Here is a 23884-nt window from a genome sequence, read left to right as displayed (position 1 = left end):
AAGCATTTAGATAAGTCTAAGTCAAAGTGTCATTTTTAAAATGTAAGACCTTTCATAAGTAAAAATAAGACTTTTTAAGACTTTTTATGGCCTTAAATAAAAAAAAATGGAATTTAAGACCTTTTAAGACTTTTTAAGGATCCGCGGGGACCCTGTATTAGTAGAGTATTAGTAGACTGGTAGGGTTAGAATAAGTTGACATGTAGTTGAAAAGTTACTTGTTGTCAGTACAAGTGTCTGTTGGTGGAGCATTACAATAAAGAGTTTGCAGATATTAAGGAGAGAGTCTACTGATGCTCTAATGAGAGTTAGTCGACATGTAGTTTCAAAGTTACGTATAGTCGACAGAATGTTCAAAAGGGACCATCAAAATAAAGTGTTATCGTTACTTTAGTTGGTTTAGTTGACAAATCAGCCATTGAAAATAGAAATAGAAACTAAGCCATTACATCTTTATTAAAAGCCTATTCTGACCTCTGCGAGAGTGGTTAGATGAAGTGGACGGACGTCCAACATCTGGGTTCTGCTTCGCCCTCGTCCCGTGAGCCTGACCTGTGGACACAGAAACAGAAAACTCAGAAGACAGAGATGGTAAATATCCAGGACGATCCTGGCTCTGTGTGTTGGTCGGGTCTGGCAGCGGCAGAGGTGCTGACAGTAACAAAGTACATTTATTTGAGTACTGTACTTAAGTACACTTTTTGAGTATCTGTACTTTACTTGAGTACTATTTTTTCTGGAAACATTTTACTTTAACTTTACTACATTTGAAAGACAAGTATCATACTTTTTACTCCACTAACGTTACATTTCTGTCAAGGTCCTTGAGTAGAAAGTAGTTGGATTCTGACATCAATCTGACTTTCATTTTCAATGTTGGGTTTGGTCTTTTAAATGCTCATTTTGTCATTGTTTTGGAGCACACTAGCTTATAACAGTGGCTGACATATTCATCCTAAAAGCCAAAAATCTTTAAATAGGGCACTATTTGAGGGAACAGCCCGAAACTATTGTGGACGTTATTGAGAGCACTTATTCAATCTCACATTCAATCCCACTACAGGACCTGTGTTCTAGAAATAAATTATATATTGATATGAGGGTGGGTAGGTAGGCAGGCATAGATTCAGAGGCATAAGGTACTGTAAGTATTACAAACAATAATAAAACAATGCATTGACATTTACTTTTTACTTTTGATACTTAAGTACTTTTAAAAACAAGTACTTCTGTACTTTTACTCAAGTAAAAATCAGTCTTTTCAACTTTTACTTGTAACTGAGTAATATTTGACCAGAAGTATCTGTAACTTACTTTCACTCAAGTAAGGAAATTGTGAAACTTACTTTGTCCATCTCTGGGCAGCGGATCCTGATCACGGTCATCAGAATCGGGCCTCCAAACCTCCTGACCAGCCGTCTGACCGAAAGCAGCTCTCCTGAATCTCCAGTGCTCTTAGGATGGAATATTTCACATATCACATAACGTTAGTTTAATCATAATAATCAATAATCAATGTCTGTGGTCAATTACAGATTTTTACTTCAGTTAAGTTACTCAAATTCAATTCAAGTTTATTTCACATGCAATGAATCAAATAAATGGGATCAAATGTGATCAGTCAGTCATTGTAACGTTACAACACACCATAACAAATAAATTAAAAATTAAAGCACTCACTTCCTCTTTCGCCCATCATGAAATTACGAGCCATCGCCAACCTCCTCCAAACTGCAATAAAATCGGTACAAACAAAATACAAGACAATACAATACAATACAATAGAAATCTCCTCAGAAATAACGTTACTCCCCTGAAAAAAAATATCAAACAAAAGTATTATCAGAAATTATATGAATTATATAATATAATTAAATTATATATCCTTTTTTCAAAAAGGATATATCCTCCGATGTCCTTCAAGAATATAAGTCTCCTCTCAGCAATCCAGAAAAGCTTCAAAGTAGCAAGTTTCGGCCAGAAAATTCTCCGCAAAAGTCAGTCTGTTAATTCGCCTCGTCTCTCAACCAACAGACAGCGGTCGATCGTTGAGCAGAGAGATACATGCAGATCGCAGAATTCATAAAACGCGTCGCCATAGCAACTAACATTCGAATCATAACATGCACGCACGCCCAGACAGCGACCGGTTCGAGTGTAAATATATATGCAGTCAGAATTCATAACCTACATAGCAACTAAAATTCGAACCACGCATGCACGCGCACATCGACTCTGATTTATTAAATTATTGCAACCTTAATGTTGACGTTTTCTTTAATATGATTTTCATTCTTTCAGACCAGTTTTATTATTAAAACCCGTGGAAAATGTGCGCAAAAAGGCACAAGAGAGAATAAATCGGACATCATATAAATTAATAATTAAATTGGCCCTTTTCCGCATATATATCAAGGCCAATCAGATTTCAATATCACAAATACACCATCCAACCGGTTAGTAGTAGTGGTGAAGAAATCCAAATTATTTTTGAATTCTCTATTCAAATTGTTCACATTTGCTACCCAGTTGAGTTAACTATAAACGTGCTAAATTTGCTCTGCAAGTGAATGTCGTCTTGTGGTGCCATCTTATATATTTTTTTAATAATATTTATTATCAATGTATGTCAGTGGTCTGGTCACTTCAAATTGTTACGTTGGTTTCACTTTGTTTTGGTCCATTTAAAAAACAGCCTAAGCGAATGTTATATTTGTTTATTTTTCTGATTCATCACATTACAATAAAATCAACTGTATTTAGATGGGAAAATGATTCTCATCTGTTTCATTTCATTAGCCTCCAGACTTGCTTAAAAAAACAAAAAAACAGAACCATTAAAGCTATTTTTGTGACAGTAACGTCATATAATATATAATATTATAATATTGAAAGTATTGATTTTAGAAATATATCTTATTACGTATGGTATACATAACATATTGTGCTTTTTATTTATTTAGTTAAATTACAAACATTTCAAGTAGCCTACAATACAACAAAAAACAAAATGAATACAAGGCACTGTAAATACAATTCAAAATGTATAAACCAAAGAATAACAACAACAACTAAAGTATAAATGTACATGATAATAATAAAATAAATAATAAATACAGAAATTAAAGTTTATAATATCAGGGCAGTTATATGTATTTGAAAAGCTTTAAAATTTGTATTGTTTTTATAAGCTTTTTGTTTTATGATCTCATGTTTAAAAGATCTTCTAAGTATATTGTGAGATCAGTGTTATAAAAGGTAATATAGGAGGGTTTCTTTTGAGTTATTTTTGTCTTATGGATATAAAACTTCGCCAAAATAATTAAAAGATTAATGATATAATTTTGTTTTTCAGAAAAAGAATTCACAAATAATGACTAGGCAATTTTAAATATTAATATTACACATATTAATTCCATTGGCTGGTCCAGCAACCAATCGCATTGCATCTCGCGTGGGCCAAGGTTCCGTATCTGCTTTACTTATCGAAATGGATGATCCCCATGGAGGGAGAACCTGGATTTGTAAAGTTGGGACGGTTGTTTTATTCTCAACGATATGAAAAGTGTTGCCACTCCCATTTATTGCACATGTTCCCCCGAAATTATATTGCACGACCCGTAAATATGCAGGCAAACGCGGTTGCCTACTATATCAGTCGAGCCAATAGTGCGGCAAGATACTGAAATAGGATTATTATTAACCAATCAGATGTAGCTTATTTATAACAGCTGTTACACGTATGATTCAGCTTTCGGACACGAGCAGCAGCTGCGGCGGCAGCAAATTGACCAACACCAAGGACATTCTTTCTGTGATTGTAAGTATTCATTTAATTAGAATATGATATCTATATAAAATGTTTGTTTTGTACGCTGTGTTGTTAAGTGTCTCGTTAGTGTCGTTTTAACCCTTGTATGGTGTTCGGGTCTGTAGGACCCGGTTTCATTTTTTATCAAGAGAAAAATTACACGATTCATTATTTTTTCAAACTCAGACTCATTGGTCTTGGCTCATTTTCTGTGAAGAATATATATCTGAACACATTTTCAATGACCACACCACCCACACACACACACACACACACACACACACACACACACACACACACACACACACACACACACACACACACACACACACACACACACACACACACACAGGCTGTCCGGCTAGACCCGGGGCTAATAAAAGTGGGGAAATTGTAGGTCCTGTGTACCTTTACTCTGTCCTCCTCCTGTCAGAGCATATTGTTATTGTGTGTGTGTGTGTGTGTGTGTGTGTGTGTGTGTGTGTGTGTGTGTGTGTAGGGGTAGGGTTAGTGTAGGGCAGGGGTCGGCAAGTAACTTTGGCCGCGGGCCAATCTTTTTTTTAGCCAGTAGATGGCGGGCCAGCTACACAGAGTAGGCCTATGGATACAAATTAAATACTTTTATATAGGCCTATAATCGTGGAATATGATGGGTCCGTCACCGTCCGTGGATCATTCGTTCAATCGTTTTTTCAAATTAAAACCAAAAATAAAAAGATGAAAAACGACTTGTTTTTCCATTATTTATTTCCTGAACTAAAATGAAAAAAAACGAATAACAATGGGTTTTCTGATTTTCTGATTGTGCTCAGATCAAAAATAGAAAAAAATAGTTAGGCTACTGGATTAGACAAATTTTAATTTTGATTTTTAATTTAACACCTTAGGCATATATCAAGGAAATCATTTTAAACAGATCAAGTACTATTGTGGTAACAGATTACAGCCATTTTAATAAAGGTGTGAATAGCAATCATACTAATTCGCTTACAGTCCGACTTTTGAACTTTATTCCTTTTTTTTTGTTGTATTATTATTTATTCGGGACACACACATACACACCTAAGGTTTAAGGAGGTCTGCGCGGGACTGTTTTTTTTTCTTTTTTCGTCCCGCTCCCACAAGGTTCTATTCAGCAACCGCTTAAAATACACTCGGTGGGATCTCGTTTCCATAATCTCACATTCAAATGTCTCTAACGGCAAGAATGAGATTAAGTAGCCTATAATAAATGCTATACAAAAATTGTGTTCGTGTCAATATAAATATTAGGCTATTTTAACATTGTACTGTCAGCAGAGAAAAAAAATGCCACAGAAAAAAATTATGAAATATAAATAGCCTAACATAAATTAAATAGGACAAAGCCTATCATTCAAATTTCTAAGCAACATAAACGAAAATCATATTGCCCTACTGACAAATGAAGTAGGCTATTTTCTGCCGAACTATTTCAAACATCCTTGCAAAAAAAAAGAATGTTGTTGACTGACAATGGTTTCAGTACCAAACAGCTCCTCAGAGCTAGGTGTACAGGTGGTCAGAATTAAGTGCGGATACGCTGTCAAAAGATGTCGGGAGTGGGCTATTGTCAGTCAGACCGCCCGCTCCGTCCAAAGTAGCCTACACCAGAGTTCTGTCCGCTACCGTCTTTTGACGCGCGAATGGACACAAAGTGGTCAAGCGTATAACTAGACGCGGCAGGCGCGAATTTGACGCGCTATTCGCGTCCGGTGTGAACGCACAGAAAATGTAATCCCGCGCCGCATGATTCCCTATGCAGTCCCCCCAGAAAAACGCGGAGTTTTTTTGTGATTGTTGCGGGCAAAAATCCTTGATTATGCGGCACGTTTTCTTAAAAAATGCGATGGAATATGCGGGATAAAATGCAATTTTATGCGATGAAATTGCGGGAACTTGCAAAAATTGCGGAAACTTGCAAAAACTGCGGTTTGATGAAAAAGAGAAAAAAAAGTGATTCCCCCAACACCAATTACATTAATAGTGTAATAAATGTCTTCATTTTAGTTTGAATGAGAAAGAAGAGGTGTAAGCTATTCACCCTGCTTAGGGGGATGTGATCAAAGCCTGGAGTGGAGCAAAAGCATGTTCCTCTCTCCACTCTAAGCGTTCTGTTATCACTCCGCTCCTGATCCACTCCGGGTTTTCCAGTCCCGCTCACGGAAAAACTGCTCCGTGTTCACTCATTTTTAAGAAAGTTACAGAAAACAACTTCTACAAACAATTTTAATTTGCCAACAGTTAATAATAATTAATAAAAGTGCATGACGTGCAAATCAGATAACAATCAAGTGCAATATAAACATGTTTTGTCAGGGCATCACTCCCGAACCAGCATCAACACTCCATTTTCAACATCTGCTTACTCATTCACACCACAGACACGTCTTTTTGCCTTCTGTGTCTGACGTGATAACTTCTCCCCAGTTGTTCCATGAAAACCTGCAAAGCACGGCCTGCGGCGTAAGATATATACGACCGGATTTTTGTGAAATAGGCCTATCGCGGGGTTTGCACAACTTTGCAGCTTTTCAATGATGTCGCGTAAATACGTCACTTCATAACGTTCCCATGGCAACAGGGGAAATGGCTGCGCTTGTGTGAAGTAAACGCAACATTTGTCAACTTTCTGCTAAGATATATGTGACTTTTTGCAACGAAAATGCGGGGATTATGAAATCATGCAAGCCCGCATATTTTGCACGCGGAAATCTGCAATTTATGCGGCGAAAGTGCGGCGTATTTAAAAAAATGCGTCCCCCGCATAAATATGCGGACTTTGGCTGATTATGCATGGAATCATGCGATCGCATAATCGCGTTTTTCTGGAGGGACTGCCTATGGGTGTTTCACACAGTATGCGGCGGTGAAATCGCCGCGCGACTACGGCTTTTCTCAAGTAGTGGAAGAGTTTTGTGCAGCATTTAGGACTTCCAAAATAATCCGGCGGGCCAGAAAATATTGCTGGCGGGCCAGTTTTGGCCCGCGGGCCGCCAGTTGTCGTTCCCTGGTGTAGGGGGATAGATTATACAGTTTGTACATTAGAAAAACCATTACGCCTATGGAGAGTCCTCATAAACCACATATCTGTGTGTGTGTGTGTGTGTCTGTCGTTAGGTTTGAGTTTTAGGGAGAAATGACAGTGTAATGCTGCGAAGGGAAGAAGTTGCGCTAGATAGAATGCTATAGTTTTTAATGGTTTTACCTCAATATATTATTTTTTATAATCTTTGGAAGCCGAAATCTAAAATAAAATCAGACTAATATCACAGACCTTAAGTGTAACCAGGCTACGTTTGAATGTTTAATTCTGTCCTCCGTCATCACTCATTAAGCGTGAGAGAAGAGTGTGAGTTCCCATGAGTGTGTGAGTTCCGTCAAAGGAGAACAAACACTTAGTTCGTGGAGAGGCAGCGGGTGCGAGGACGTTAGGTGCACCGGTGCGACCTAGGAAAAATTTTAGTCAAAATAAAACTGTCTACTAAACCTCGTCAGTCCAAAGTTGAATGACTTTCTTCTGTGGAATAGAATGTTATCCACAATCTCCTTTCACTTTAATTTTACAGAAGAACACTGAATGAAAGTAAACGGAGAGTGAGACTAACATTGTGTATAATATCAAAAAATTTTGTTATATGTAAGTAAGCCATATGGCTTTGGAACAACATTAGGGTGAGTGAATGATGGGAGAGTTTGAAGTTGTTAACTGTCCTTTTAACAATTCCATTACAAAAATGTAAATAAGTTAAATATTTAATATAGTCATATACCGACCTGTGTGGAAGAGCGTAGATTGTGAGTGTTCTTTGCATTCATTAAAGGGTAGCTCTCGCCAAAATTGAACCTAGGCTCTTTTTGTTAATCTACCCGAGTCAAACTTTCGTGTAAAAGCATAAATAGGATGGAAACGCCACTTTTAAGATTGACTGTATTTTCGTTTGAGGTCAAAATGCCTTTTGAATGGGAGTGAATGGGGCACTTCTATGATGATCTCTCTCGCTATTTTTAAAACACTAAGAAGGCTCGACACAACATCAAACTGTGCTGAAGTATCACCAGAGGCTCTACACATGAACTCCAGCATGGTTTGTGGACACAGAGTTTACTAAAAAGAAAGGTTTTGTACGACTCACTTTATCAGTTTTCCGGTGGCTTGAATTTTGTCAGTCAAAAGTAGTCGATCTCCGAATATATATTTATAAACATGTCCCAGAAAAAAACATTACTGGTGTGCATCTTGTGACAAAACAATTGCACTGACATATTTTAAGATACGTTCTCATTTAAAACAGCTCAAACATGCAATTTAGTCTAGGACTAGCCTTGTCTGTGAAGCCGGGTATAAAATTAATGGGCTATTTTCTTATAACGTGTTTTAATTGAATATTAGTTTCAAACTAAATAAAAATTCTGCAAGAAAAGGTATATTAAATAAACCCCCTAAATATCATGACTGTGTGGACTATTACACCTTTGTTTTCCTGAAGTATGACCACCAGCTTTCAATTCGTTGGTTTGTGGTTGAGGAGTCACACTGTACATATGGCCTGAAGCCCCTGCAAGGTCATCATCTGTGTGACTGATCCCAGAACAGTGGATTGCAGCCATATTTCCATCTAAACAGAACTGGAACCTTTGTAAGATATGCGCTCGTCTTCACAAAAACTAAATGCAGGGTTTTTAAACTTCTCGTGTGGGGAAAATGTTGTTTATTCTGGCCAGTATGGCAAAGCCATGGCAAAAAGCAGGATAACTTGTAGACTATAGCTTACTTGAAAGAAAAACAAATTTGCCGAGTAAAAACAGAGTTTGTGTTGTTGAATCATACATTTTTTCTAGTAGGCTACAGAGCTCATGACAAACAAAAGTTCCAGATGGACAAACATTAAATGCAAAAACCAGTGTGAATAACAATATCTTAAAATAAACTAGAGAGTGGATACACAGATATGGCCTATTATGAATGAAATTCATGCATTTATTTGTCATTTAAACTGATGCAAACAGGGAAAGAGAGTAGAAAACACGTATTATCCTGTCGCCCCCTCTAGTGGACAGCATTAAGTATTACGGCCTTCATTCCTCAGATAACTCAAGTCGATGGATTTTTTTGGGAAAGTAAGTCTGACCAGTTAGAAAAGATATAAGCAGACCAGTCTGAGGGTCTGAGCTGAGTTTGGTGAAGCATTAAAGTTCTAGGCGGAGTCAATTTCTCATAATAATAACAATTAATCCCAAACCTGGTAATTTTGTCAGTATTAATTTACATTCACTGATTCTGGCTTCTCTCTTTTCTGTCTCCTTCTTTTAATGTAAACTGAGTAGGCTACACATGCTTATATTCAAAAATATAAACTTTATTTCTATTCAATTTTCAAAATTATTTATAGCCCATAGGCTGTGTCACACACGCCTACCTGCCTTTTGATGTAAATAAAAGACTAGAGTGGTAAATGTTACGGACATATTATCATGGTACAGTTCAGCCTATTATTGATTTTTATTTCCACTTCCCTTTTATCCAAAGAGACAGAACTATTTGCACTGTATTTATCAATGGGAAATATGCTAATATAATCTGTCATACTGTAGTTCACATTATTGGGGTCGCTTGCAACGCAGCAGCACGAATTACGTGACCAGCAACATATTTCTGCTTCAAATATAGTTAACAGTGAGTTGTGGTTTCAGACATTATTTTATTAAAGTGCATTTGTCAGTGCCGCACTCGTACTGACTCTTATTCTGCCTGACAGAAAGAAAAGCTCATAGCTTACTGAAGGCGGAGCGGTTTGACCAATCAGATGAAAGGGGCGTTTAAGCGCCGCCCATGTGTGCAAATGAAATATCGAACCCATAAACCGACTTTTAAACCATAAACGAAAAATGAAAAATCGAGCCAAAATCTCATTTTTCGTTTTTTAAGCTAAACTAAAAAACGAATAAACGAGCTGGTTTTCATTTCTCGTTATTCCATTCCAAACAGGAAATGAAATGATCAAAAAGTACACAGACCAAGTACTTGTTCATTCAACTTTCGACCAATAACCCATGTTGAACTTGCAAATCCTACAATCAAATCTGAGATTTCTCAATGGCAATCGGGTGAAAGAGACAAATTTAGCCATCTTGCCCCATAGACTCCCATTCATTTCGCACTCATGGGCGATCGCCCCCAGTGGAACTCTGGTGGAACTACAACCAAAATTCGGTACAATAGGACTTAAAAGGGAGTGGCCGGGCTCTCCGTAGACGGGCTCTGATATTGCTATGTATTGCTGGACCCAGATGCTTCAGAGGTGAAAAACATTCCAGGAACAAAAAGCCCTTTCAAACTACAGCTGTACAAAGAGGCACTCGGGAAGGCTTATCATTGAATAACACTGTTTATAAGCACATTTCAAGACTTTTTAGCCAGTGGTGAGCATATTTAATTTAATGAAAATCTTACAAAGACATATGTATAAAAGACTATTTACATGAATGGGTTTAAATCAAAGTGAATTTTCATTACTTTCATTGTTGTTTGAAGACTGTACCAGGGATTCTTCTAGCGAAGACAATGAAGTGCACGTAAAGTCTCACAGTCCACATTATGAGAGTAAAGCTTACATAAATATAACGTTTAAATGTAACTCATTTTAACACGTGACTTGTGTTTGTTTGTTTTTTTTAGTGCTGGGCAACGATTAATTTTTAATCACGATTAATCGCATGATTTTCTTGCGATTAATCACGATTAATCGCATTGTCACGAGCAAAATTTAATAATGAATTCTAAAGTAGTGTATATAGCAAATCTAAATGTACTGCTATATACACAAAAGTGCAATAACATGTGGTTTGCAAAAACTTTAAACAAATAGCCTAATGTGCTTTTTACCAGCAGTATTCCCTTTACACAATAGCAATAAAATATTTCTTGTAAATCTCAACTTAAACATTATTGTAATCAAATAAAATATTAAACCAAAGCTATTTGCCACTGCCAGGGCATTACCTTTTAGCTTGTTAAACAAGTTACCATCAGAGTCCTGTTTTCTTTTTTTTTTTTTTTTTTCTGAACAGGCATCAACAGGTATCTTTCATCAGGGAGCAGCAGAAACAGTCAGTGTTCAGTAGCAAGTTTCCCTGTTACTGTGCGTTCACACCAAACGCGAATAGCGCGTCAAATTGGCGTCTACCTCGTCTAGTTGGACGTTTGAACATTTTGAATCCATTCGCGCGTCCAGAGCGAAATTGACCCGTGTAAAAAGCAAAGGTTTGACGCGAACTGGACGCGTGAATGTTGCGAATTCGCGTCACATCAAACAGGTATTAGCAGCATAGTTAACAAGACATTATTTGGAGGTTAGGAGTGGAGTTGCTCAAATTAATAGTTGTTGTTTTTCAGACCCCCTGATCTCTCTCTGCCTTTTTTGGACCAAGTAAGTTCATAATGTTCATACCTTGCTAAGTTACTTTGTTACAACAAATGAAAAAATTTAGTCTGTCTTTATAATGGTCAGTTCTAATGTTATTTTAATAATTGTTATATTTCTGACAAATCTAGGAAGCAGGAAAAAACTGAACAAATATCCAAGAACACACACATGATTGCTTTTCAAGTAGCCTAATTACTTTTGTATGTCCATAGATGTAAATTCCTGTTAATCTTTGTCTTTTTACAGCAGTTACACACGTCTCTATGCACCAATAATAATCTAAAGTGACTGGGAAGAGTCAGATGAGAGCAGACAACATGTTCAAGAAGAAAGGTTCTTAATTCATTTATTAATGACTCCGTCTCAATATCATGTTCCTAAATTTATTGACTATTTTTTTTATTTCATCATTAACTTAATCAAAACCTCTTTATTTATTACAGCATAGATGTATTAACTGCTGCAGATATTGTGTCAGATCTCTCATTGAAGATCATAAAAACGTATTGCAGCAGATTCAACATAAATAGAGCCAATGTTTGGGATGGAGCAATTCGTGGATTCAAGCATCATACGACCCATTACACAACATGCTTGTTAAATTCACAGATGACAAAGGCACAACTGAAGATGCAGTGGACACAGGTGTTCCCAAACGCGAGTTTCTAACCCTCCTAATGGACTGTTTAGGGACCGTTCGGTATTTATGGAAGGGGCCACCGGAGGAAAATAGGGGAGGGTCATGTCTTTTTATTTTTTGTTGAGGGGAGGGTCATCCAACTTTTTTTAGTCTAGGGGGAGGGTCACCCAACTTTTATATTCATGAAAACAGCAACATTTCAAAGTGGCTTGTTTGGTGCTATTTTTTTTTTCTTTCATTTAGCTCCATGTTGATCTCGCGTTATCAGCCCCCCTTCAATATCAGATGGGTCTGACCCAACAAAAATCCAGTTTGGCGCTGTTTGACAGTGCGCGCGCACTTCAGTTCACGCTTAGAAAAAGTGCATCATGTCAGAACAGAATGCCAAAGAAATGTTTACCCGGCAAAGCTTTAAACAGGGATGCAAACAGCGAGCTTTTCGGCGACTCGCGCTTTTTTCACGTCAGTTTGGGTGACTTGGGTCAGAGAGGGTCTGATTATAATTTCACAAAGTCATCTGAAGCCATTCCATAGCTTAATGTGAGGTACAGAAGTCTATTTACATCATTAAATTAAAGTTTACGGAAACTCGTTTTCCCTCTGCGCTGTCAATCATTCTCCATTCAGTATTCAAACAGCGCGCGCGCCTCGTCCGGTTACAGCAGGATGCACGGTAAAACTCTCTCCAATTTGGATTTGCATAAAATAACTTTATTTGTATTTTACGTTTGTTGCTGTTGTTAAACGACTCGCGTGTGCCTGTTAGATCACACACATCACAGGGACTATAAATCGGCATCAAACTCACAATAACTAATTTAAAACTGTGAAGAAACAAATGATCAATAAACTGTTGGACAGATATAACGTACTCTAGGATTTCCGCGCTCGACATTCTTCGCTTTGTGCCGTGAACTTTTAAATGCGCACTTGTGCTGCTGTGCAGCGCTGCACACTGTGACTCCATGTTGCTTTGAGCACATCATTCTGCACCCGCGATGCACATATAGCCTACGCGCTTTGTGCGCTCTGTTTTGAAGCGTTTCATATTATCATGGTTTTGCGCACTGAAAGATTTTTAAAGGCATATATTTTTTATACCTAGCCTGCACAATAATTTAATTGTAGCCTATATTAATATATAGCCTACACTTCTGAATTCTTGACATTCATACTGTATATAAATATAAAATTGTGAAATGTATGATTGCCTGATTGAATTTTATAAGAGTAGCCTACTAATAGTAATTTGTTTTTATTAACATGTTTAGATTTGATCAAATTACTGTGCAGATTTTTTCAAGAATTACTCTTTGATGCTGATTTATATACTCACTAAGTTTAATAAAAAATACATAATTCATTTATGTAATATTTAAAGGTGTTAACGGTAATCTTACACTGCAAAATGATAACTTGCAAAGGATTAAATTCATCACAGTTATGTAAGTATCTGGATATTTGCCGCGGGGCGAGGGCTTCGATAACCTCTCTTTTTTTGACCATAGCCTGTGTTTGCATCCCTGTTTAAAGCAATTTAAGTTAACATAATAAAATACGTAGACATACACCATAAAAACTAGTTAAACTAGTAAATTCGTTCAAATTGGGCGATTCCAGTGTTATGGACGTGACATTTGCAGTCAAAACTTGAAATATAAATTCTCAGAAAATGCATTTAATACCAATATTTTGAAACGTCTGAAAGGAGTCAAGACATTAGAAAAATATCAGTCTACACATGCGTTTTATATTTAATATGAGGGAAATACACATGTGACGTGACACAAACAATCTTTAACTTTTAAATGGCAAAATATTTTTTAGTAATTCTAGGCTATAAATTACACTGTGCAAACCAAAAGATATATACCCACCGGATGAATAAAGATCGGCCTCCACAGAACATAAAATATTATTTTTATTTTATTTTTCGTGTTCGCATTTATGTGAGTAAAAAAAAAAAAAAAAAAATGTTACGGGCTCAGTTCTCCATTACGGACATGACTGCTCTGAAAGCGACTTTCACAGAGACCTCAAACAGAAAGCACAAAATCTTTCTTTAAAGTGAATTTTGTTTTTTTATTAATTGTATCTTAATTTTAATCAATGTTTCATCTGGATTTAATAAATAAGAAGTAAATATAGTAGAAAATAGATAATCATGACACGGAGGCGCGGGCGAGTGAACTGGACTCTTGTCTCATAAATGAACCGAAACTCAGCTTAAGGTATGCTACTTGCCTCACAGACCTGAGAAATATATAGAAAGTTTGAAATGTCTACTTTTAAACAGAACAATTCAAAACGAAGGAAAACAGACTGCTTTCTGCTTATCAAATGTGCATTTCTCTCTGGCGCGTTCTGAGAAGATCGCGACGCATCGTCAACTTCATCTTTGCAGTCGACACAGAAAACACTTGTTTATTAATAAACAATTAAAATGTCTCCATATTTGACATATTAATAATCATTACTTTTGCCGGTTCTTTGTGACAGCTTTAGATGCTTGTTGGCAGCGCCACCCACTCACATGTTGAACGAGTCACCGCATCAGCACCGAAAACATGATTGTTTTCAAATCTAAAATAAAAAATCGTGATACGAACCGAATCGTTGGTTTGGTCTATCGTTACAGCCCTAGTAAGATGAGAAAGCAAGAGTTTATGGTTTAAAAAAAAACAATGGCTATATGAACATCTTTGCCAAGCGCAAACTAGTACAGAAGTAGGATAATCAATAAATTATCGGGGAGGGTCATTTTTCACAATCTTTTTGGAGGGTCATAGAAAAATGTATTGCGGTCGAAGGGAGGGTCATGCATTTTTTGACAACAGATCTCAAAACTCCTCCGGTGGCCCCTTAAATAAAAAACGAACAGTCCCTTATGGGCACGGAGAATGTTTGATGGTCCAGAAAATAGGAGATTTCTCACCTTTAACAACACAAGTAAATGATTTACTTACATCTACCTTTTATCTGCCCTGTTCATAATTGTCTTGTTTTATACTAACTGGACAATAACAGTTTACTACAGCTGCCAGAGAAGATGAATACTTCCTTGCTGGGCGGATGATTGCAGTTTCTATTGTTCACGGTGGTCCAGGTCCAGGTGGTGGACGATCACCTCACTGGGAGAGTTGGCATTAATGGAACAGTTGAAGATAAAACAGATGAGGAAAAGGCAGCTTTCCTTGAGGTGCACTCAATTTTTATATAAGCTCGTTTTAAGATTTTTAAACAGTTTAAAATATCTGTCCAGATTACAGGCATATGTTATAGCATAAAGTAATTTTATTAAGTGAGAAACCTTATTAAAGGTGTAAAATCCTAATAGCAAAAATAACATCGCTCTAATTCATCTAACAATATTAATGAAAGCAGTTTACATATGATAATAATAATTTAAATTAAGAGTTATTTTTCTGAAAGTTATCATAATGACTAGATCTTTCTGTTAAACACAGGGCCATTTGGACACACCCACGTAATGAAAGTTGGTGGCCCCACATCTACGCCACCTGGACAGACGATGATTGGCTGAAAAACTTCAGAATGGGAAGAGGCAGTTTCAAACTACTGACACTCTCCGGCCCTGGCTGACATGACAGACCACTCAATTCAGACAGGCTGTGCCTATAGAGGCTCGTGTTGCAATTTGTATTTGGAGGTTATCCACAAACCTGGAGTACAGATCCATCTCACAACTGTTTGGTGTTGGGTTGCACTATCACCCAAGAGGTTGTGACTGCCATAAATGTGGTAATGAAGCCTCTGCAGCCGAGTTCAGGCAGATAATACAGGGTTTTCATGACAAATGGAGATTCCCTCAGGTGGCAGGTGCGATAGATGGAAACCCATATCAAGATCAGAGCTCCACCTGACAACTCATCTTGTTATTACAATCGGAAGGGAAACTATTCCATCATTCTGCAAGGTGTGGTGGACCATAGAATGAGATTTTGGGACATTAATGTTGGACGACCAGGTAAGATACACGATGCCCGTGTTTTCTCCCTCTCATCATTGTATGAGCGTGGCAGCGCAGGCACTCTTTTACCTCATTGGACTGAAACGTTTGAGGGGGTCGACGTGCCTGTTTTTCTTTTGGGTGATTCGGCTTACCTTCTACTAACTTGGCTCATGAAAGCTTACCCAGAGGGAGGAGCAGTAACACCACAGCAGCTCAACTTCTACCACAGATTGAGCCAAGCCCGTATGACCATTGAGCGTGCCTTTGGGTGCCTCAAAGGACGCTGGCGTTGCCTTCTTAAAGAAAATGAGACCCACATAATTTTTGTAAGCCGCATTGTGTCTGCTTGCTGTGTGCTGTATCATTTCTGTGAGATACAGAAGGAGGAATTTCTGGAGGGAGAAACCGTTGCAGAGGAAGAAGGATCTGTACATGATGAGCAGGGACACGCACAGCAGCAACACGACATTAGAAATGCATTGTGTAGCTACTTCACTACTATATGAATGGCCAACACCTGCAAATACTCTGCATTTAGTATTCACTATGTTAAATAGTTAAGGTGTGTTATCTCCCTTGATGAGTTCATTTTCACTTATTCTTATGTGCTAGTATAGGAACCACCACATACTGAACCAGTTTTGTCTGATTTAAAATGGATGGGATGGGAATACTTTTTAGTTTGAAATACTGTTTTATTTCCTGTTTAATTGGTAACAAATGTAAAGTTGACACATCTGAACAAACATTCTTTTTCTCCATTTCGAAAATAAAATGTTGTAGTAGACAGTCCTGCATCAGCAATGGTGTTTGTGACATCTCAGGAAACGCTGCTTGAATCTCCCACTGTTTATTGAAATACACAATTTCTCTGTGTTACTCATGTCATTTTAATGCAGAAAAAAATATATCACAATGCATGTTGCTATATACACAATGCAGTGTGTGTGAGTGAGTGAGTATAACGAAGAGAATATAACATGAAAACAAGCAACAGGTTTATTTAGCTGCTTTTGGTTAATGTGAAGTATCCTAACTGGCTGTCATATTGGCAAGGCAAAGTATACTATCTATGCCTAAAGTTATGCCATAACTTCTGAAACAAGTGTTGGTATTGGCAAGTGCAAAAACTAAATAAACTCACCGTCAACCTCTGTGTCAGATGCGGTAGCCCGGTCAACTGTGCTAGCATCAGTAGCATTATTGGAATCTGACGATGGCAATGTTGATTTATTTATTTATTTATTTTTTTATTTTTTTTATTTTGAATGCTTTATTTCGAACATAAACATAAAACAAGTAACAAAAGAAAGTAGACTGAAAATAAAAGACAAACAAACCAAACAATTAATAATAATAATATGAAACCAACATGTCCGAAAAGGAGTAGGATGAAGCATAAGCTTATTAAAACCTACCCCTTCTCGACTATTCAATAAACAATCAGTTTTCCCTAATAAACATATTTACATAATACCTATCTACAAAAAATAGAAAATAAATAAAATAAGAAAACAAATACATAAATTATTTACAAAAAACCCCCACCCGATTGCTAAATCCCTTCCTCCTCCCTATACCTTGTGAAAACCATGTGTTTGTACTGCTTCTTAAACTGGGTCACGCTTGGACATCGCTTAAGCTCCACACCCAAACTGTTCCACAACCTCACTCCACAAACAGAAACACAAAAACCTTTTATTGTTGTACGTGCCCGCTGATGTTTTAAATTAAACCCCCCTCTCTGTTAATAAACAATTTTTGAATATTTCCAGGAAGTTTATTGTGTATTGCTTTGTACATGATTTGTGCTGTTTGAAAATGAACCAGGTCAATGAATTTTAATGTTTTTGATTTTAAGAAAAGTAAATTTGTGTGCTCTCTGTAACCAGTATTGTGTATTATGTATGTTGAACTATCATGGGACTGTAGTGGATTTTTCCCCCTAAACCCAACTATTTAGAATAAAACTGTTGCGTCTACTCATCGACACAGAGCGTCTACAAATCGACACTTAATAACTTTTATACTCCAGCTCTTGCGTCTTCAGTCGACAACTGGCCGAGTCTCTTACCCTAACTTCCTTGCTTCCCTAAACTAACCTGCTGCGCAGCAGAAATGAACAGACAGACATCAGCAAATATATTATATATTGTTGGAAACATTTGTGTGTGTGTGTGTGTGTGTGTGTGTGTGTGTATTCTGTGAATTTTAAAAAGCAATTTTAACCAGAAAAATCTAAAATGTATTCCCAAAATCGTGCAGGCCTAGTTTCTCTTGATACCAGTATGTTCACTTTTTTCTTTTCTTTCAGGGACCAGATGCAACTGAGTCCTGCTGACTTCAACATTCACATGAGTCTCTGTACATGAACATGGTAAAGTGAAAATCAAACACCTTGGAAATGGTATGTACAATGTTTTTAGGAATGGCACAAAGGTCTCTGTCTTTGGATCATTGTTTTCAATGTGCTCTTTTGTCATTTGTATTTTTGGATTATGTTGTGTTGTAAATAAATCCAAACAATCTAAAAGCCATTCTTTTTTAAATCTCCTCATTCTTTGTGCAAGGTTGCTCTGAATGACAGGGCCTGATCGCTCCTAATAGGGCAGTTAGGGGAGTGTCTTTGTCTTTCTCAGGTGTTAAAACCTTACATATTCATGAGATGATCACGCCTCTTCGAATATGGCTTTGTCACACAAAACACGTCTTAGAAATTTTAAATCAATATATTGTCTTATCTGAATGAGCAGTCAGGGTGATTTTCACATAGTTTTGGAGCAAATATTCTAGGCTACGTCATACAATTTTCAAAAGTCTTGTGAAGAAATAATCAGTATGGGTTTCATTGCCTTATTTCAGTGACATTTTTTTTTTTGTATTTTCACAAACCACGCATAAATGTCATTATCTCAAAACTACAAACTTTTACATACATGCTGCTGATATATTATTGTAGCAGAGTTTGTGCTGAATACAGTGTAATTAGACTTTAGCCATGAAAATGTCACTAGTAACAGAAAAAAAACACAAATGTCAGAGCATGTCAGAACACCTCCAGGCCCAGAAAACAGCTCAGACCTCAGAGGGTTAAAGTGCAATCTGTCAACAAACATTTCTCCTCATCCCATAATGCACAGCGCAGCTGACTACGGCAACTGGTTTAGTCCACCTCTTCGAGGAGGTCTCGGTAGGCTTGTTTGGTCCGCTTTTGGTGCGCACCCGAGTGCGATTGCCGCATTCACACCTGCCCAAATGAACCGCACCAATGGGGAAAACGAACTCTAGTGTGATTCAACCGAACTAAATGAGGCAGGTGTGAAAGCACCCTCAGACGAGAATCATGGCAGAGTCGACGAAGAAAGCGCGGTCGGAAGAGTGCAGAGACGGCTCTGCGTGAGTGCTATTTACGACAGTAATGTTAAACACAAGTACTCTACAGCGACTCTAGGGGTCAATGTTTGACAAAAATGGAAACTGCATAGTGTGCCTTTAACTGCCTTAATGGTGTGAGTGTTCTTTGCCTTGTCTTTGAAGCCGGGTATAAATTTAATAGACTATTTTCTTATAACGTGTTTTAATTGAATATTAAATTCAAACTAATTTAAAGTTCTGCAAGACAAGGTATATTAAATAAACCCCCTAAATATCATGACTGTGTGGACTATTACACCTTTGTTTTCCAGAAGTATGACCACCAGCTTTCAATTCGTTGGTTTGTGGTTGAGGAGTCACACTGTACATATGGCCTGAAGCCCCTGCAAGGTCATCATCTGTGTGACTGATCCCAGAACAGTGGATTGCAGCCATATTTCCATTTTCAGTGCCACCGTCTGTGCGAAGAAGCTTTGGTATGACTCCAAATTGAGTGGCACACTGTAGGTAATAAGCAGCTATAATGTCTGGGTTGTTATTGCTAGCGCCACAGTCACTTTGCGTGAGTAACATCTGTTACGAACTCTCATGATCTAAGGTCAGAAGAGGTAACTTTGAGGTCATGATAACATTTGGTGTGATTGGAGTGGCAAGAGACAACATGTAAAGAAGTGATGTGAAAGAAAGATGATTTATTATACATAAGTGAAATAATTATCCAAAAAGATGGAAAATAGTAATAATAATAATGGTGAATATAAGCAAGGAAAAATAAGCAAAACATTTACAGATCAAAAAGATATCAGATAAATAAATAACCCAAGAGAAAAAGGGGACGCAATTAGTGAAGCCAAAGAAATGAAAAGAACAAAACAAAACTCATTCTAACTTGTAATTAAACCTCTAATCTAACTAATAAAATAAATAAAGGAAAATACATCAAATCCTCAGCGTCAAACACCCTAACTTACTGTAATTACTCTAACTAACTAATACAAAACATACAGAGGGTGGCATTCACTTTTTTACCTGGGGTATCTATACATCGAGTTACCTAGGTGTTGTTTCACGTGACATCTAACCTGTCCACTTTACTCTATCAAAACGTCATCAAAAGGCAGAAAGAAAACGTAAAGGGAGAAGAATCAAAACAATATTCAAAACGAGATGGCAACTAAAAGCAACAGGGTTACAGGGTTTTAATTTGTCATAGCCATCAATGTGCCAGACATGATTTGGCCCCAGAGAATGGTAAACCCTTCTCACAAATCTTCTTCTTGAGTGTTGTTCAATGCCTTATGGATCAAGTTCTGCCATTATAAGCATTACATCTTGCCTTCTCCCTGTAAGATTGTTTTTTTGACGCAGGGTCCATTCAACTCAGTCAATAATAGCTGTCCCGACAATGTCCAAAGGCGAGTAGTTTTTCCGTTTGTACAAGGACAGTCTGTTCACTTTTTCTTTTTCTTTTTTCTTTTTTTTTAGGGTACGAATTCCACAAACATGGACTGGTGACTCTAACCACCAACAAAGAATGAAATATAGCATTAAGATGTTTTATATCTCTATACAAAGAAGGACATAAATAATACTAAATTTAATTTGACACACTAAAGCTTTCAATACATAATAGAGAGGGTATTATTGAGCAACAACTTTAATTGAAACATCTGCCTCAGAATTCAGTTAATAAACAGTGTGCTCCAATAACACTAACTCAAGGTTTAGACTTACACTTTAGGTGCCAAGGCAGACTTAACGCGTACTTACCAAGTTCAACTTCTTCAGCCAAAAACTGGACATTAGAGCCACACGAGCTGCAAAAGGCTGTAATAGTTCTCAAATAGTAGACAAAACATGCCAGCATAGGAAGACAACGGTTGAAATGATAACAGTTCAGCTAACGTTAACTATCAGTGGGTGTTCATGAAACAAGAGCATAGAAAAATTGTGTAATGGGAGATTTTTGATTTTCATTACTTACTTTGATTTTCATTACCATACACTAGATTGACTACTATGTGTGTTGCTGACTATGTGATATAACGATTGATGTGAAACGCCTGCGAAGCAGGAGAAAGAGGGGGAGAGCTTTGAAGGCTGAAACCCTGACCCCTAAGGTCAAAGGGCTGTCCAATTTAGGACTTGCAGGCTTTAAGTTAAGCTAAACTAAAGTTCAGTATAATAGGATCACTGGTGGTGTCTTATCCATCTCTGGAGTTTAAAGAACCTTGGAAGATAACAATAACAGAGTATAAAGACTGGCCTGCCCCTCCCTCCTGGTCGCACTTGTTTCACAGACTGTACTGTCTACCTCTGTGTGGCAATTGGGCCTCTTGCAAGACAATAAATTACTTTTTAATGATCATTTGATTCCAGACTGTCTCTTATGCCAAAGATGATTGTTTAGTGAATTAAACTGCCACAACAGTTGGTGTCAGAAGTGGGATCGATATTCCTTGAAAGGCCTTCTGGACCTGATCAGCGGACGGTGGAGGGAAAACGCCCTGAATGCAATAGGCTTCAGTCTCACCTCGAAAGTGTTCAGAGAAGGAGAACCAGCCGCTTCAGGCCCGGGAGGACTTCCACTGGAATTCGGAAAAGAACCCAGGTGGCAAAAGAAAATCTTGGGTAAGAGATAGCAAATTTATTTTTTCATTTGGGGATTTTGGAAATGAAAATTTTGTGGATGAACCATAGTGGCTGTATTTGAGAACTGAAACTAGAGCTGTGGTACGAGGAAAAGAAGGCTTTTAAAAAGGGAACGGAAATTGAGACCTAGGGTAGGTCAAGAGATTGTCCAGACCGAAGCCGAGTACTCGTTATTGTGAGATTAATAGGAGCTGAAATAATTGATCACTGGAACACTTCCAGGGAGTCAATTGAGAGTATGCAGAAAAATTTATTCCAAACCTTTCCTGATTTCCGGTGAAAGTCAGAGTAAGCGCGCTGAAGTAAAATCCACGGGCAATAGTGAAGGAAGGGGAATAATAGCCATTATGGGGATTTCTAATAGTAAATACTGCACACCGGTCGGTATACTGTGCAATGAAGAAAAATCATGGGAAAAAGGGCTTGAAAGACATAGGGAAGCTCATAAGACATCATGATTTTCCGAAAGAAGGAAGATTAAGCACCACAAGATTAAGAGTGGTTAAAGAGTCAATTGAGAAGCGCAGCAACAAAACACTAGGCTGCTGTGCGTGCGCTAGACATGTGTGTAAAAACTGTGATGCAACGGTTGAATGTTGGATGGAAGAAGCAAGAAAGAGAGAATGCAGAAAAAGCAAGAAATGGCTATGAATGAAAAGCAGAGTGATGTGTGTGAAAAATCTGTGCCCACGGCACCTGACAGCGTGTGCGTGAGGAAATGTGGTGAGGAAAATATGAATGCATGTGAGAGACATGTGACACCTACACCAGCTAATGAACGGAATGTTTGTGTTTGTGTTTTCCCACATGTAAACCCGGCACCGAGTGCGCCGAGCGCGCAGAATGCTCCGCCGGCTTATGCAGGACTGACACACGTCCCTGAGCAGAAATTGGCAGCCCTGAAGCTTGACCACGACCTTGACCGCTCTCCGCCGAGACAGCCAAAGCCAGAGACAGAGACGGAATCCGAAACAGAGCCAGAACCAAAGAAGCAAGTAAAGACTGCAAAAAAGCCCAAAAAAGCCCATCAAACCGACAAAGCCAATCAAGCGAGCACGACCAGTAGACACGGAAGGTGAAGAGGACACGGAGGACGAAGAAGAGGATGACGCCGTTTACGACACTCCGGACGAAGACAAGGGGGTCAGCAAACGAAAGAGACCGATGAACACAAGATCAAAGGTGAAAATGAGCCAGAGAGCTTCACCGCGCCAATGGTGGAAGTAGCAGGTACTGACGGCCCTATGTACGTGCACAGACCGTGGAACGGGTCCGACTTGAAAGAGTGCATGACAGTTCTGCCAAACCCTGAAGACGCGGGGGACAGATTTGCTGAAGAACTGATCAAATTCTGCCAAGAATTCAGCCCCACTACACAAGAGCTGAAGAGGCTGCTAGGCATGAAGCTAGGGGCCGCTAAGTGGCAGCTGGTGACCGGTCGAATACAGATTGAAGACCACAGGCGCATGCACAGGGACTGGACGGACAGGGCAAACGGCGATTACAGAGGAGCTGTCCTGGACCTGGCACGAGCAATAAGAGATGTGTTTCCAGCACGTGTGGACACTGAAAAGATAAGCTGCTGCCGTCAACGGCCAGATGAATGGGTCGGTGACTATTATGTAAGACTGTTTGAGACATTTAGGCAGAACAGCGGCCTTGTTGAGCCGAACAACAGGGGAGATCGCCCCTCTACATGGGAGTCGCATCTCCTCGGCTGTTTTCTGACTGGGTTGAAACCAGAAATTTCAATGGCAGTGAAAATCAGTTACATCGAGTGGAAACACGGTAGACTGTCAAATGCACTGGCGCACGCGCTGCACACGGAAGAAACCGCGCAGCTGACAGGCGGAATGCAGCTGACAGCCGGAATACAGCTGGCGGGCGGGATGCAGCAAACAGGCGGAATGCAGCTGGTGAAAGTGCCATTTCCGTATGGAAGAAGCAACAACCATCAAAGAAGGAAGAAGAGGGACCAGAAGAAAGGG

General features: G+C 38.4%; 2 long non-coding RNA genes across 2 annotated transcripts in view; one reads left to right on the top strand and one right to left on the bottom strand.

Moving 5' to 3' along the window:
* Nucleotides 1–4324: 4324 nt before the first annotated feature.
* Nucleotides 4325–23884, bottom strand: part of LOC309503780 — a 58232-nt gene continuing 38672 nt past the window's right edge. Inside the window, exons 2-3 of the long non-coding RNA XR_014207854.1 lie at nt 6671–6839; nt 4325–5586 (exon numbers count right to left, since the gene is read on the bottom strand). This is a non-coding gene — a long non-coding RNA (uncharacterized lncRNA). The remainder of the gene's footprint in view (nt 5587–6670; nt 6840–23884) is intronic.
* Nucleotides 10713–16748, top strand: LOC309503781. The gene is made up of 2 exons (XR_014207855.1): nt 10713–15095; nt 15364–16748. It is a non-coding gene; the product is annotated as an uncharacterized lncRNA (long non-coding RNA).

This window comes from Leuciscus leuciscus, assembly GCF_965113295.1.
Source record: "Leuciscus leuciscus genome assembly, chromosome: 7".
Classification (NCBI taxonomy): domain Eukaryota; kingdom Metazoa; phylum Chordata; class Actinopteri; order Cypriniformes; family Leuciscidae; genus Leuciscus; species Leuciscus leuciscus.
This window is presented reverse-complemented; position numbering and strand designations above follow the sequence as displayed.